At 34.4% G+C, this 15533-nt stretch overlaps 1 protein-coding gene across 4 annotated transcripts in view; it reads right to left on the minus strand.

Moving 5' to 3' along the window:
* Positions 1-15533, minus strand: part of LOC113120501 (centrosomal protein of 85 kDa-like) — a 60626-nt gene that overhangs the window by 29803 nt on the left and 15290 nt on the right. The window lies entirely within an intron of this gene.

Genomic DNA, 15533 nt, shown 5'->3' on the forward strand with positions numbered 1-15533 from the left:
AATAAATAAAATAAAAAATAGTGTTAAAAATTAGTGTTAAAATGAATGGATATTACTTTTATGAGTGAAACTTTTTACCTTTTTTTTTATTTATTTTTATAGCTAAAACTGTTTTTAACGCCCTTGTCTGGAAGGAATTACCCAGAAACGTTTGGAGTGACACAAGCCTCTGATGATTACAGGAAATGAGGCTAAGTATTTCACATTCCATTCCTATTCTTCCTGAGAGACTAGATTGACAAAGTAACTGGATGGAGATGACCTAATACTGACCCTGCCCACAGTGCTCCAATATCCCATCATGCACTTGGGATTCCCCCGATCACATAGCCTCTCTTTCATGCTTTAAAAACAAAACACAAACTCTGTCATTCTAATAAACAGTGACTGAACTCATCTGACTGTGAGTCACTGTAGGAGAATAACACTCATACTATTCTTATATAAGACTACCAGACTTCAAACCTATGACCATTTAATTCAAAGCAATAATAATAATATATATATATATATATATACATATATATATACACACACACACATATATATATATATATATATATATATATATATATATATATATATATATATATATATATATATATATATATATATATATATATATATATATATATATACACATATATATATATATATATATATATATATATATATATATAAATATATATATATATTGTTGTTCAAGCATATTATTAAAATTACATTTATAAGGGATGCACCAATATGGCTGAAACACATAGAAACCTATTCAGATTTGTTTTTTATATAATTTTCTAGATCCAACAATAGTCTATAAAGGTATTTTAGAGACTATATTTAAATAATAGTAATAATAATAATAATAATAATAATAATATATATTTTTTCAACTATGTCATGGAATGGTGCAATAGATACATGTACAATGAAATGTAAAAATGAATTAATAATAATAATAAAAAAACAAAATACCACATTAAATAGCCCTAAAAATAAAACACAAAATACAAAATAAACTACACACCTCATAAAAAAATCATAAAATATTGCATCATGAAATGATGTTGCATTCAATAAATATGCATAATGAAAAGTCAGTAAATACCGTAAAAAAAAAAAAAAAAAAAAGGCGGAATTGAAAAATAAATAAATCCAGATTATTTGCTTTCCTTTAATTGGTGTAATCTACAGTATTCACATTAATACATGAATAATAAATAAATCTTCTTTAATTGAAAAAAATCTGTTTATCTACATCTAATTTTAATGTTAGGGTACCTGACAAAACATTTTTTTTACACTGTAAATAAACCAGCAATAACCAAGCACACTACAGAAGATAATGACAGGAAATGTGAATTCAAAAATGGATCTAGAAATGTATACATGGCTGTAATAATACACTGGAAGCAGAGGTAAAGCAAATGAAAGGTGCTGATGTGGTTAGGAAGCATCTGAGGTCAGTGTACTGCAGTATGAGCAGTCATGGCAGAGTGAAGAGCGTTAACAGTCACACTGAGACGAGCTGACAGGCTTTAACTCCATCATGAAGAAGCTAAAGATATGGACATTCAGAAGAAGAAGCTCAGCTGTCCGTGAGGCTCTCATCATATCAGTGCTGTCATGTGTGACCGCCGCTTCGGACACTTTGTTATGCGAGATTTGAGCAATCAATCTTTTTCAAAAGATGCTCAGGCGGTTTATACAATAATAAAAAACTGATGAAATGAGTCACATGAGACTCAGTATTCACATACCCATAACTGCACATCCACTGAATTCTGTATTGTTCTGCAGCAACTGTAAACAGCCTGCAATCATTTATTGTGATTTGTGTAATTTGTAATAATTAAAACTATGATTAGTGATACTACTACTACTACTACTACTAAGTAATCAATGTTGTTTTCGTCAACGATGACGACAACGAAATGACTTCGTTGATGCACCTTTTTTTTATGACGATAACGCGACGATGACTAGCTAAAAATGGCTCTAATGTGACTAAAACATGACGAGACGTTTTCGAGTTTTCGTTGACGAGACGAGACGGAACGAAAATGTACGTATATAATATACGTTGTTCATCGCACTTTAGCAATTTCTCAAATAAAGCCACCTTTGCCAAAATAAGAATATTTCTATTCCTGGCTTTTTTGGAGTAAAACAGTGATTCCACTGTTACCACTTTATCTGTGTGTAATGTTGTAGTAGCTCAAAGTTTTTCGCTGTTTAAACTTTAAACCATTCCTTTATAACTGTGATTAATGGTGAAAATAGGCAATGTGCTGAAATTTTAGAAGAGCATCAATTCATGGAAAAAAATATAACTTGAAATATGTGGATAAAAGGTTTCTGCCCAATGCGACCATGAAGTACAGCTTGACAGCACTGCATCTCCATCAATGAGAAAGTCTAGTTTATTATGCAAAGCTTTTAAGGTTAACTGTTGTTTTATGAATTGCAACACTCGTTACAACCTGTCAAACCTAAGTCCATTTCCAATACTTTTTAACCTAAATTAATTTGTTAAAGACTACTTTTGTTTTTTTACTAAAATTGACTAAAACCTTTTTGCGTTTTCGTCGACTAAAACTTGACTAAAACTATCAAGTTTATAAGTGACTAACATGTGACTAAAACTAAAAAGCATTTTCGTCCAAAAGACTAAGACTAAGACTAAACTAAAAGAGCTGCCAAAAACAACACCGTAAGTAATAATAAAAACCAACAACATTGATTAAACATTGGTGTATTTTATCATTTGCTGTTGTCAATGATTATTAAAGCAATAAGACACTCCCGATGCAGTATTTTTTTTAAGCACTTTTTATCCTGTTCTTCACCAAATATATTTTCTGCCATTCAGCATTCTTTCCGTCCACATCCCACCTACTCCCTTCACTTTTCCTGTTAGTTATGAAAGCTCCTTGAGAAACTCTCCTGTAAATCACAGTCCTATTAGAGACACCTGACTGGCTTTCAGTGATCGTATCAAGGAATTCTGAACTCTAGATATCAATTTTAAGTTGTAGTGACCCTTCTTGACTAACTTCTTATAGTAAAGTAAACTGTCGCACATCTCTACGGAGGTTTGCACAATACGGCTCTTTGTTGGCATGAGTGTGTCTGCCAACAGAAGACCATCTGGACACAGAGCAGGACTGAGACGGCACATTCCAGAGAAGAGACACCACTCTTGCAAATATTCACATATTGTACGCACATACAGTAATTGAACACTGCCAAACAAATCACAGGGAATTACTTGGTTTTCCAGACTGACAAGACTACTCTCACTTTTGCTTCCAGTGCAACAATCATGTGAGGACTCCAATACAATACGGTCATTTGCGTTTTTGATTACTGGATCACCAAGGTCGCTTGAGATGGCTGATGATATCAGGTTTAAATGGGGATTTCACTGCTTTCTGAACTTGAGCCAAATCTTGGTTCTCCTTGAGCCTTCAAAATTCAATGTAAATGAACAAAAGAAAACCATAAAACTGGTTAATTTTATGGCATTGTTTCATAACTACTTTACCATCTCTTACGAAAGGGAAAGTGAAAAAAAAAGCAACAAGTGAAAATACTTGTGCAAATGTAAATTTACTCCAATATGAAACTGTGACAAATTGCATGAGTATACAGCTAAGAAATGCTTCTGGTTTTAGTAATAAATGCAAATAAACAAATGCAGTTTCTTACATTGTCTGCTGATTTCTGAGCAAACGAGGAGGCGTAAAAATGTGACAGACTAATCTTTCATGTTTATGTGGAAAACACAGCTCTTTAAAATGGAAAAGAACAAAATAAACCTTATGTAATTAACTGTTTTATGCACATGCTTTGATTTCATACCGAAAACCTGCCATTTTCAACATGACAAAAGAATTTTACTGTACAACATGTTGACTCTCTATCCTTATATAGTCAAGTGGTCTCTAAACCTCCTTGTATTTGGAGTGCTGTGTCGTAAAATGGGCCGGACGGGCCATTCCAGAGAGGTTGGATTAAGCCAACCAGAATAACCTCATCTGGTTCTAATTTACATTGGGGCGGAGGAGAGACAGACAGAGCAAACCAGGACTGCTGAAGCCTTGGGCTACGGGTGCTCCAGTCCCAGAATTCCCAGCAGTGGGGGGACAACCCACTGCTGAGCGTCTGCTATTTATCAGGGCTGAATAAATGTGACAACCAGGTTTGAGATCAGTCTATGCAATCAATTAGCCTGGTACAGATCAGGCTCAGATTCAAAACATTTCAAGTGAAATCAGTTTGGTGTTGAAGCTTGTGATAGCAGCGTTGAGGAAAAATCAGGGTGGGCTGATCTATGATTGGCTGCCGTCTCTCTAGGGCTGAATCGATGTGTTTAGGTCGATGGACATAGTCTGTGCACTTTCTTGTGATTTGGGTTTCTTGCTGTGTTTCTGTCAGATACACTGTAATAAATGCACTGCCGTGTGTGTTTGTATCTGTGGGATTCTGAAATGTGGGTCACCGAGATCTACAAAGCTCTTCCTCCTACGGAGATCAAGCCATTTATAAATCATCAAAAACAACATTTTCTTGCAATACTGCCTGCACTTTCTGAATGTTTTCTTAAAGATTTCTCTCAAAACTTTAGTGGAAAGATGGTCGCATGGATGGATGGTTTAGAGGAAAATGGATGGATGGATCTTTTAGAGGAAAGAGAAATAAATGGATGGATGGATACTTGGAGGATAGATGGACACTTTAGAGGAAAGACAGATGATTGGATGGGTAGAAACCTTAAAGGGAAAATGGATGGGTGGATGAAAACGTTAGAGTAAAAATAGATGGATAGATGGATGGATGGATGGATGGATGGATGGATGGAGGGAGGGATTAATCAATTGATGGTTGGACTGATTGATACTTTAGAGTAAAAATGGGTGGATGAATGGATGATGGAAGGATAAGATCTACAAAGCTGAGATCCAGACATTTATAAATTACAAAAAAAAAAAGTTTTTCTTGCAATACTGTCTGAATTTTCTACATGTTCTCTTACTTGACATATTAGAAGATATTATAGAATGACAGACAGAACCACAGAATGATAGACAGACAGACAGACAGACAGATAGACAGATAGATAGATAGATAGATAGATAGATAGATAGACAGACAGACAGACAGACAGACAGACAGACAGACAGACAGACAGACAGAAAGATAGATAGATAGATAGATAGATAGATAGATAGATAGATAGATAGATAGATAGATAGATAGATAGATAGATAGATAGATAGATAGATAGACACCGTATTCTAACACACTTATGCCATAACTGTCATTTCACAACAGCGGTCCACTACCGGAATCCTCCTCAGTGACACTGATTAGCATGACGTCCACATGGACGCTGTCAGAAAACATCTGCAATCTGTGTCCAAACGTGTCTTCAAGAGAAATCATCTCCCTGAGCCAGCGTAAGCAGAACGTTGTGTTATTTCAGCCGCCCTCTCAGCGAGTCAATCAACCCCTCGCAGCTGCTCACAGCTGGAACACGCGTGTTTATTTTTATTTAGTGCTTGCTAACAAGTGAACGTTCTCAGAATCGTTACGTAACATAACTTTGAGCGGTAAAGCTAAAAAAAGGTGAAAACCAGCACGACAGATCAATGAGAATGAGATCACTGCGTTTTTCACAGGATTCCTCTACTGAACATGTTTTCCATATTCCTACGAGAGAATATTGTTATGAATTTTGAATTGTGGTCATTAACAAATCATCGATTTGAAGGGAAACTTCAAAATGAAAACTTTAATTCAACGAATCTGTTGATTTTGTTCATAACTTCAGAAGACTCCAAACATAGCACATAAGTCACGTTTCACTTTTAATGGTGCTGTTGCTCATAATGGACATACGTGCTCAACATTTATCAGCAACTGCACATGGTTATGAGTAAGTGTACATGTGAGTACTCCATTTCTAGAGTATCACAACACACTCTGATGTCAGTTGTCAAGCGTGTGCCACCAGAGCGTGGACTTGATGGCCTTACCACATTAGCACATATTTAGCAACTGCTCTTAGATTTCACTGCCACGTCTATCACCATTAGCCTGGCGCCAAAAAGACGGTTGCTGGGGACCAAGACGGAATTCAAGGGCCATTCTCGTAAGGGCCGCGGGCCAAGACTCGTTTAAATAAAGATTAGGCATATTAAAAATAGAGAAAGACATAATGGGTGCTTCTCGAACCAGTGATGGATTCTGGTAACAGCAATATGGAGACAAAAATGGCAAGTTGAAATCAGACACAGTTACTTGTTCACCACATATAAGGATACTGTACAACCTAGGTGACATCATTAATGTAAATAAATTAGTCACATGACAATAACAGGTGATTGGTTCGAACCTTTTTACAGATTCTTATCAGATGGAATAAAACGATAGATAGAATAACAGAATGTTAGAACAATAGATACAAAAATAGATTGAACTAGAGAAGGACAGACAGAACAACAGAAAGAATGAAACGTTGAACAATAGAATGATAGAATTATAGAACAACAGATAGAGCGATACATAGAACAACATAAAATAATAGAATAATAGAAGGACATAAAGATAGATAGAACGATAGAACAAAAGACAGATAAACAGACATAACCATAGATAGAATTAGAACTACAGATAAAATGATAGAACGATAGATAGAACTACAGAATAATAGAAGTATAGAATGATAGACATAATGATAGATAGATCACACCAAATGCATTTTTTAGGTAGGAAATCGAGAGGTGCACAACGGAAGCGAAAGATGTCCGTCGCCTTTTCTGCTCAGAGTTGCTTCAGGCGCTCAGAGCACCTCTGCAAAAACACGAGGCGCATCAGACGGCAAAAACACGAGGCGCACAGAGTGCATAAACAGTGCACAGGACGCTCACTGCCAACCGAAAACAATTTTAAAAAGGCGCCTCTCAAAGCAAAAAACGCACTCTGTGTCTTACTCAGCCAAGGATCTGGAAAACTCTTCCAGACATGTCAGTCCTGTCAACAGTCAGTATTTCCGGCTTTCTGTTGCATCACCAGCTGCTCAGAATTCCACAGTGACACGCGACAGTTGATGTAACGCATCTGAGACGAGTCACGGTCAAGCCTCAAGAAACACACCGCTCCACACAGCCAATTATTGACTAGTGCTAGTTCTTCCAGAAAGGAAAATGCAGTCTAGCTTCTTTCTTCCATGGAACATAAAAGATGTTTAGCAGAACATTTACACTGCCACCACATTCCACTTTTTCTACACACTAAAAGTGACTGGAGACTGTGTACTAACTTGTTGATGTTGTTGATGGTGTTAGTGAGAAGACCTGTAATCTCCAGCAGCCTTTAGTATTCATTTAACACAGCATAGTAAACATGAACACAATGGTTGGACCTGGAAGAGCACAGCAGTTAAACTAAGCTGAAAAAACACAGGCCTCAGCAGAGCTTTAATGAGGACCGAGAGGACGCGAAGTGTGTTTTCAAACTGGTGAGGCTAATTATCAGCTTTGGGAACAGAAATGCTGAGCCATTACACGGTATCAGTGCGCATGTATTTGTATGTCCTCGAGGGACCACGGAGTGCTAACATGCCACTTGATCTTGTTATGAAAAGAGATGGCAATTGTGCAGTCACTCACAAACTACCATAATAGTGGATCATGGGCCCTATGATTTCTGCAATGTGGAATACATGTAGCATAAAATGTCACAGAATTAGTTGAATTTTGGATGAATAAATCAAAATAGGGCCGTAAAATTATTCATAAATTACAATATGGACTCAGAAACTCAAATGTCATGACAAAATAAAAGGTTTTTTGAGGAAATTGTGACTGAAATATATTAAAATGTGCTTAAAAAAATAAAAGATTAATAAAATCGCCAAACATAGTTTGGAAAAAAAAAAAGGATTTCATAGGGCCCTGAAATGTAATTTCTGTCTAACTTTGAATAAATTGCTGTTAAATTATTAAGAATGTTTCATTTCAGGTATTTAGACATGCCTTAAAAAATGTAATTTAACATTTTAAAAGGAATGCAGAATAAAAATGGGTTCGGGGGGGAGTGATGGGGGGGCAACAAATGCAGAGAAATGTAAACAAAAAACTTGGGAATTAGTGAAAAAATATAAAACTTATATAAACACAATGTTTAAACAACATAAATGACAGCTCATGCGCATCTTATTCTCTCTGTCTTTCATTTTCATGATGAAGTGATCAATATCTTCCTCTCTAAAGCATTAATGATACAATCCCTTCCTGTGTGTTTTTTTTTTTTTAAGAAAAGGCAGCACTATGGCTGCATTCATATTGATCTATATCCATATCCAGTAGACATACAGTAAGTCTGCCTGAGCTGCATCCTGCTCCGGTGTAATTCGTTTATCTCCATCCTTTGAGATAAAGAACGTAATACAGTACTAGCAAGCGGCAGTTTCTCATTCATCATACATGTTCTTTCATACCCTCTCTCCTTGCACAGCGTTTCTCATTTCATTCATGAGCTCGAGGTAAGGCAGACTGGGATAGCATGGACAGGGTGAGGAAAATGTCATGACAATTGAATTATTACATTTAATTTAAAACACACACACACACACAAAAAAAAAAAAAAATATATATATATATATATATATATATATATATATATATATATATATATATAGAGCATATTTAGTATTTCTGTGTTTTAAATGAAATGTAATAATTAAATAATGTAAAAAGAAAAACAACAACAACAAAAAAAACAACTTGGTTTATTTTGATTGCCTCTTCTGACAATATTATATACATATATATTACATTACATATATATATATATATATATATATGTGTAAATTTAAATTAAAAATTTAATTATTGTTAATTTAAATAAATAGATACGTTTCAAATTAATAAAAAAAAAATTACTTTTATAATTTGTTTTCTTTTATTTAAAAAATTAAATTAGTAATTTAATTTTAATAGTAATAATAATGTAATAGCTTTTTTATTTTTATATAGTATTAATTTTATTCATTTAAAAGTACATTATAATATTTTATATTTTTTTATTTTTAAATATAAATATTTAATTTGAAATGAATAAAACAGTACAAATATTTTTCTTTAAATTGAATCGCTTAAAACTAAATATTAGCCTATTACTTTTTCATTTATTTAAAACTAAAATGTTATGACTGTAAATATGCCAACAGTGATAAAACTGTATATTATATAAAGTATACCTTAACCTTATAGCTCAGTTAAACAATAGTAGCTTTTAGGAAAGAAAATATTTCTATAAATATCCCATTTTTAATATATACTGCTCAAATTGTCCGGTTTTCATTGGCTAGACCTGTAAAGTAAAGCGTAATTATCCTACAGTTCTTTGTGACAGTTTTCACACAAACATCACTCCAGACCTCACACTCAAGCGCACTGCAGCTGGAGTCTGATGACAGATGTTCCAGCCCTCAGGGAGCACAATAACAGAATCACATTCACCACAAAAGGACCATCATCACAGCCGTAATGGCTTACATGTGATTCCCAAGCAGATGAAAGGAGGTCAACATAAAGGAAGGTCTATGTAGAAGGTCCCTTTATGGCTAGGCTGTGCCAGAAAACATATGGAACAGTTTGGGAGAAAATGGTAAAATAGCCCTGACAGGACGAGAATAAACCAGTCTGGTGTTGAGATGAGAGAGGATCAACTGCTGACCTCATTCATTACAACACATTCATCTCCTTCTCTATATTAAAGAGCTACACATTTCACAGACCAACAATGCTTATACTTCTTATACAAAAATAAAAAACGGTCTAAAAACTACTGTTCAAACGTTTTGGGTCAGATAAATGTTTTTAAGGTAATTAGCACTTTAATTCAGCAAGGATGCATTAAATCAATCAAACGAGAGAGCAAAGGCATTATAAATGTTACAAAATATTTTCATTTCAAATAAATACTGTTATTTTGAAATTTCTATTCATCATAAATCATTCAAGCTTCTTCAGCTGCAAATCAGCATATTAAACTGATTTCTGAAGGATCATGTGACATTGAAGACTGGAGTAACGATGCTGAATTCAGCTTTCCACGTGAGACATATAAATATATAAATAAGTATATAAAACTAATCTCAAACTTTTGAATGGTAGTGAAAACAGAGCAAAAACATAACATTTTAAATTAATTTTAATGTGCTCGTGTCAAACTACATTGACTACACAACTGTGCAATATCTAGCAGACTTGAGTTTAACAGTGTGAAATATGACTTAGAAAAGCCAAAATCAGCAGAACAACATTACATAATAAAAAGGAGACCTGATCTTTCCTCTTTTCAGTGAGTTCCACTATGGAAAAGTCAAGCAAAACTTCATTCCGGATATGTGGAAAGAGCCATTAAGCCCAAATAGTTTCCTTCCTGTGGTAAAACAGCAGATTTAACATGAATCTATGCATGTGTGGTCTTTGGGAGTACAGGTGACATTTCATTATGCATCATTATGCAATTATGGATTAAGTTAACTTGCTAAAATGCACTAGTGTTCTTTCCACAAAGTCAAAAACGACATGTTCTACAGCTGTTCATAAGAGGTGCTAACCTACTTTTGTGAGCCTGGCCCTTAGTATATAATTAGAGAAATTACCCAGTCTCAGAGGGAAGGTTTTTCCACAGCACTACATCTTGCAGTGTTTGAAGGCCTGAAAGCTCTTATCTGGTTCCTTTAAGGCAAGAGGATTATCCTTTCGATCCTATTATTTTATTCTGTTTTCTATGAGGGTGGTGATATGACTCATATTTCAATGCAGCAAAAGTAAACAATAAGTCTTGCTTCCACATCTATAATTAGAGATGCTGAAAATCAATTAGTCTGCATGCCGTCGGAGCAATTAGTCACCTAGTTAGTCATAAGGAAGCCCCGAATAAATTATAAACAGTTTTTGACTTTACATGTCTTCTTAAAATTGCAATAGCTCAGACAGCTCACACACACACACACACACACACAACTGATGAAACTGCGCTTAAAAATATTTAGACTCACAATAAATGCCTTGAAATATATTGTTAAAGATGAAGAATTTCTTACCAAGTGCTACTTAGATTGTGATGATAAAAGATTAATATAGAGAAAAACAAGAGGAAAAATATAAGTAATCAAGCTCACTAATCAGCTTACTGGTTGGATGACTAAGTCATTGTCAACCAAACTTATTGACAAAATACTGATAAATCATTTTAATAATAAAAAACAACATTAAAAAGCTGGGGGTTAACTGCAGTTACCTATTACTGCAAAGTAATGATGAGAAACGAGTTAAGAGTCTTCATGACACTGACCAATTAAAACAGATGTAGATGAAGAGAAAGAAACGATAAAAATGATAATACAACAATAAAAGCATGGTTTCCATAAACACCAACAGATATCAGTCCACAGGAAGTGAATTGTGTGTCCGCGTGATATTTCAGTGATCTTTCATAGCTTCCTGTTTACCAGATAACGCACAGGAACAAACAGCTATGACAGAAAATGTAGGTCACCAACATGAGGAGCTTGGATGCTTCAAAGCTGTGTCATTTCTCGACTAAACCACATTATTGTATTGTATAGTATAAATAGCAAGATTTGTTTTCCGACATAAAAAAAAATTCTCAGTGAATATCCCAAATCATTTGGAAATAGAGCATTTAATAAGGTTAAAAGGCTCAAAATGCTGTTTCTTGTCTTGCGAACACAACTTTCAGCTAATTTCCATCTCCGTGTGATTTCTAACACTGACCTTAACTAGTCTTATACATTGACTACTACAGGAAGTCCTTACCTTCTCCTGTCCTCCATAATATGATCAAGATATGCTGAATCCTAAACCAATCGACTTTCAACAGGGAGAAAAAAATGCAAAATAGCCCATTCTGGTCGTGCGGGTAAAAGCCTTAGAGATTATTAATTAAAAAAGGTCAAGGCAAGAGCTTCCAAGTGTGAGTGTGGCTGCACTCCAAATGTAATTAGAAAGCTTCACACAGACAGACTTCCTTCCTTTCACACTGCCCTCATCTATAAGAGCATGGCGTCTTATTAACCATCCGTTTGCTAGACAGACTGGTTCTCCAAGTTATGGAGTTGTGATGGAAAATCTTATTTGGGTGTGATTTAATCAACGCTCTGCTAGACCCTTAATTCGAAATTGATTAAGCCGGTGTTCACATGCACAAATCCTGATCCCTCTGCCAAAAGGTGAAACAATGCGTTAGTTCTGGGTGACCCAAAGCTGGCAGGATTTTTAACACTGGTTGACACCACTGAGATTTCAACAATATGTCAGATGAGCAAATTAAGATACCAGAGTAAAGTCGTCCTGGAAACCAGGTAGGGGGCTTCACAAGATACTTCATCACACATTACAATAAAAAAGGACTTAAGTCATACAGTTTACAAGCTTTCTTTAATATTTAGATTGTTAGGCTTTAATCAAGAAATTGTATAAATAATTCAGTCATTGTCAATTATTCCAATAATAATGTTATTTAAATGAGAAAAAAAAATCAAATTAGATTATGAATAATGATTTCTTATATATATATATATTATTTTCTTATATTATTTTTATATATATATGAATTTATTTTATGTATGTATTTAATAAAATAAATGTATGCAAATATCTATAAATTTAAATAAAATCTTTAACATTTGTTCTATATCATATTATATCGTATTATAGGTCTAGCTTTAACAATAAATAAATAAACACTTTTAACAAGATCACTTAAAGAAGTCCAAGCTATTCAAAGTGTGGCAAGTCAAAAAAAGATATATTCTGATATGCTTAAAGTGGATGAGGACTCTTAGGGTAAGGCTTTTTTTGATAGCGGTACATTTAGCTGGACTGTTACTGATAAAAAAAAAAGTGATTGTTTTTGGCTTTGGCAGGAAATGCTATTAGACTTAACGCCATAAAGCAATGCACAGGACATATCTGCATGTAATACTTCAAATCTTTATTACATTTGCAAACACACCCCTAAATCTAACAGTTACTTGAGGAAAACCGTTTTGGCTCTCATGTAAACTAAGAAGATAATGTTAATGCAGTGTTGTATCAAACTCATTCCTCATTCAGTGTCTAAGCCATCATTAGCGGGATGGGTTAGGAGCAGCTGGCATATGAAATATGTTTCAGGGTGGGGTTATGGGGTAAAAGACAGAAGGCCAGGAGCAAACAATACCCCCCTTAATCATGCTAACTGCATTACCCAACTCTAAGTCAAATGCTAATACGCTAGTCCCAACTGGCTAATAAGACAGTGCCAGGAGCTAATCTAGCCCAAATCTAATAGAGGGTAACATTTTGAGCCAGAATTCTCTTGGGACGGAGATGTTCGGAGAAGATTTGAAGAGAGAGATTTAGTTAATACCACTGGATTGATACTAGGAATTTATAAGATTATTTACCAGTTTTGGAAACAGATAAAGATCTCTCTCTCCTTTTGTTTTTATTTATTTTTTGTCCAAAAATGACTACCTGTCAATGTAACTATGATATACAATCGTCAATCTTCATCTCCCCACAAACCAACTAAAAACCAACCATAGCAAAAGCAACCATATTTATATCTTCAACCAAAGCAAAAGCAACCATTTTTATAGGGATCTGCTCAAAGTCCAAAGAAATGTACTTTAATACTTGTTTGAAAAAGCATAAATAAATAAATATATGATATGTGGAATGCATATTTGCAATAAAGAATCAATATATGTAAAAGAGCTACACCTAAAAATGTGACTTTAATTGTGTTTTGAGAGACTTTTGGTTTAAAATAGCACTATACAAATCACAAACAACTAAATAATCACTTCAAAACTAATAACTATTCTTGAACAATGTGGTGAGTGGGGCGGGGCCGAGAGGCGTGGGAACGAGGAGTGAGGCCAGGTGTAGTGATTGGAGATGAGCTACACCTGCGCCCCACCGCCAGTATCGAGTCCCACGTAGGAGATGGAAGGATATAAAACTGGATCGACTATAGTGAAGGACGAGAGAGGACCAGGCCTGGGACGTTATTTTATGCGTTTGCTTTTATTTGTGCGCGTCAGTCGCCGTGAGGGGCTGACGCGCTGTTGTGTTTATTTTTGAATATTAAAATTATGTTTTGATTGTGCGCCGGTTCCGCCTCCTTCTTCCCGATGAATATGGAGATTTGTGTATCATTACAAACAACAATAATATTTTTTCAAGCTTTTTATAACAAAGATTGTTGTGACAAAACATTATTTTTTAGTGCTGTCAAACGATTCATCACGATCACATCCAAAATAAACGTTTTTGTTTTCATAATGTGTGTACTGTGTATATTTATTATGTATACATATAAACACACACATGCATGTACATTTCAGAAAGATATGTTATTTTTATACATTAAATGTGTGTATTGATCAAATAAATTATATGAATATAAATATAAACATTTAAATAGATGTAAATGTAAATATTTAAAAAATATATACTGTATGTATGTGTATTTATATATATATATATATATATATATATATATATATATATATATATATAAATAATTATACACAAAACACGCATGTATATCATGTAAACAAAAACTTTTAATTTGGATGTGATTAATTGCAAATAATCGATTGACAGCACTAATTATTTTATGCAATATTTATTGCACATTTTATGTAAGGAAATAATAAATCATATATATCTTTACCTAAACTGTGCTTTTTATTTAATTTTGACATTCTTTGGTTTAAAAAAGAATAACTGAATAATTATATTAAAAAAAGCTTTATTTTATATAAAATTGTGCATTCTGTTTTTAATACAATCTTTATGAAATATATTATCATATTTGCTAATTGGAAACTATGAATGGAATAGAGCTACATCTTAAATGGGATTTTAGTCTAAACCACCCCCTACATCTGGTGTAATCTGAATACACATACATATTTTACAGATACATAATACACTGACAATGGGTTCTCTCCTACAAATAAACACTTGATGTGTGACACAGTGCTGTCAAAATATTAAAGAACTATGCAAAAGCACAGCGGCACAAATACACCAGTATGCACGTCACTTGCTCCTCGTGTATTTACGGATGCTTCGGTGGCATCCAAGGCATCTTTTTCAGCAAGTCTTAGGGCACCTATGTGTTTATTCTCGGCTGATAAGTCATGCAACTCCGGTTTCCTTTCGACACAGCTGATCCTCACACAGTAAGATGACACCTTAACTGTCCAGAACTACGTTGCGTAAGTGCTCCATGGAAATGCAATGTACCATGAGTACTAGGCAAAAACAACGTTCAGATCAGAAGTGTGGCAAGTGGGGCAAAGAACATGATTCTTGATGAATTAAGATTAGCTATGTCATTCTCTTAACATCAATCCCATGCAAGAGTTGAACGAAAAGGAGTCCCCGAAAGGAGCCATGAGCCCCCAGGGTAATTACAAAACTGCTACTGCTGCC

The sequence above is a fragment of the Carassius auratus genome, chromosome 20 (genome assembly GCF_003368295.1).
Source record: "Carassius auratus strain Wakin chromosome 20, ASM336829v1, whole genome shotgun sequence".
Lineage (NCBI taxonomy): Eukaryota > Metazoa > Chordata > Actinopteri > Cypriniformes > Cyprinidae > Carassius > Carassius auratus.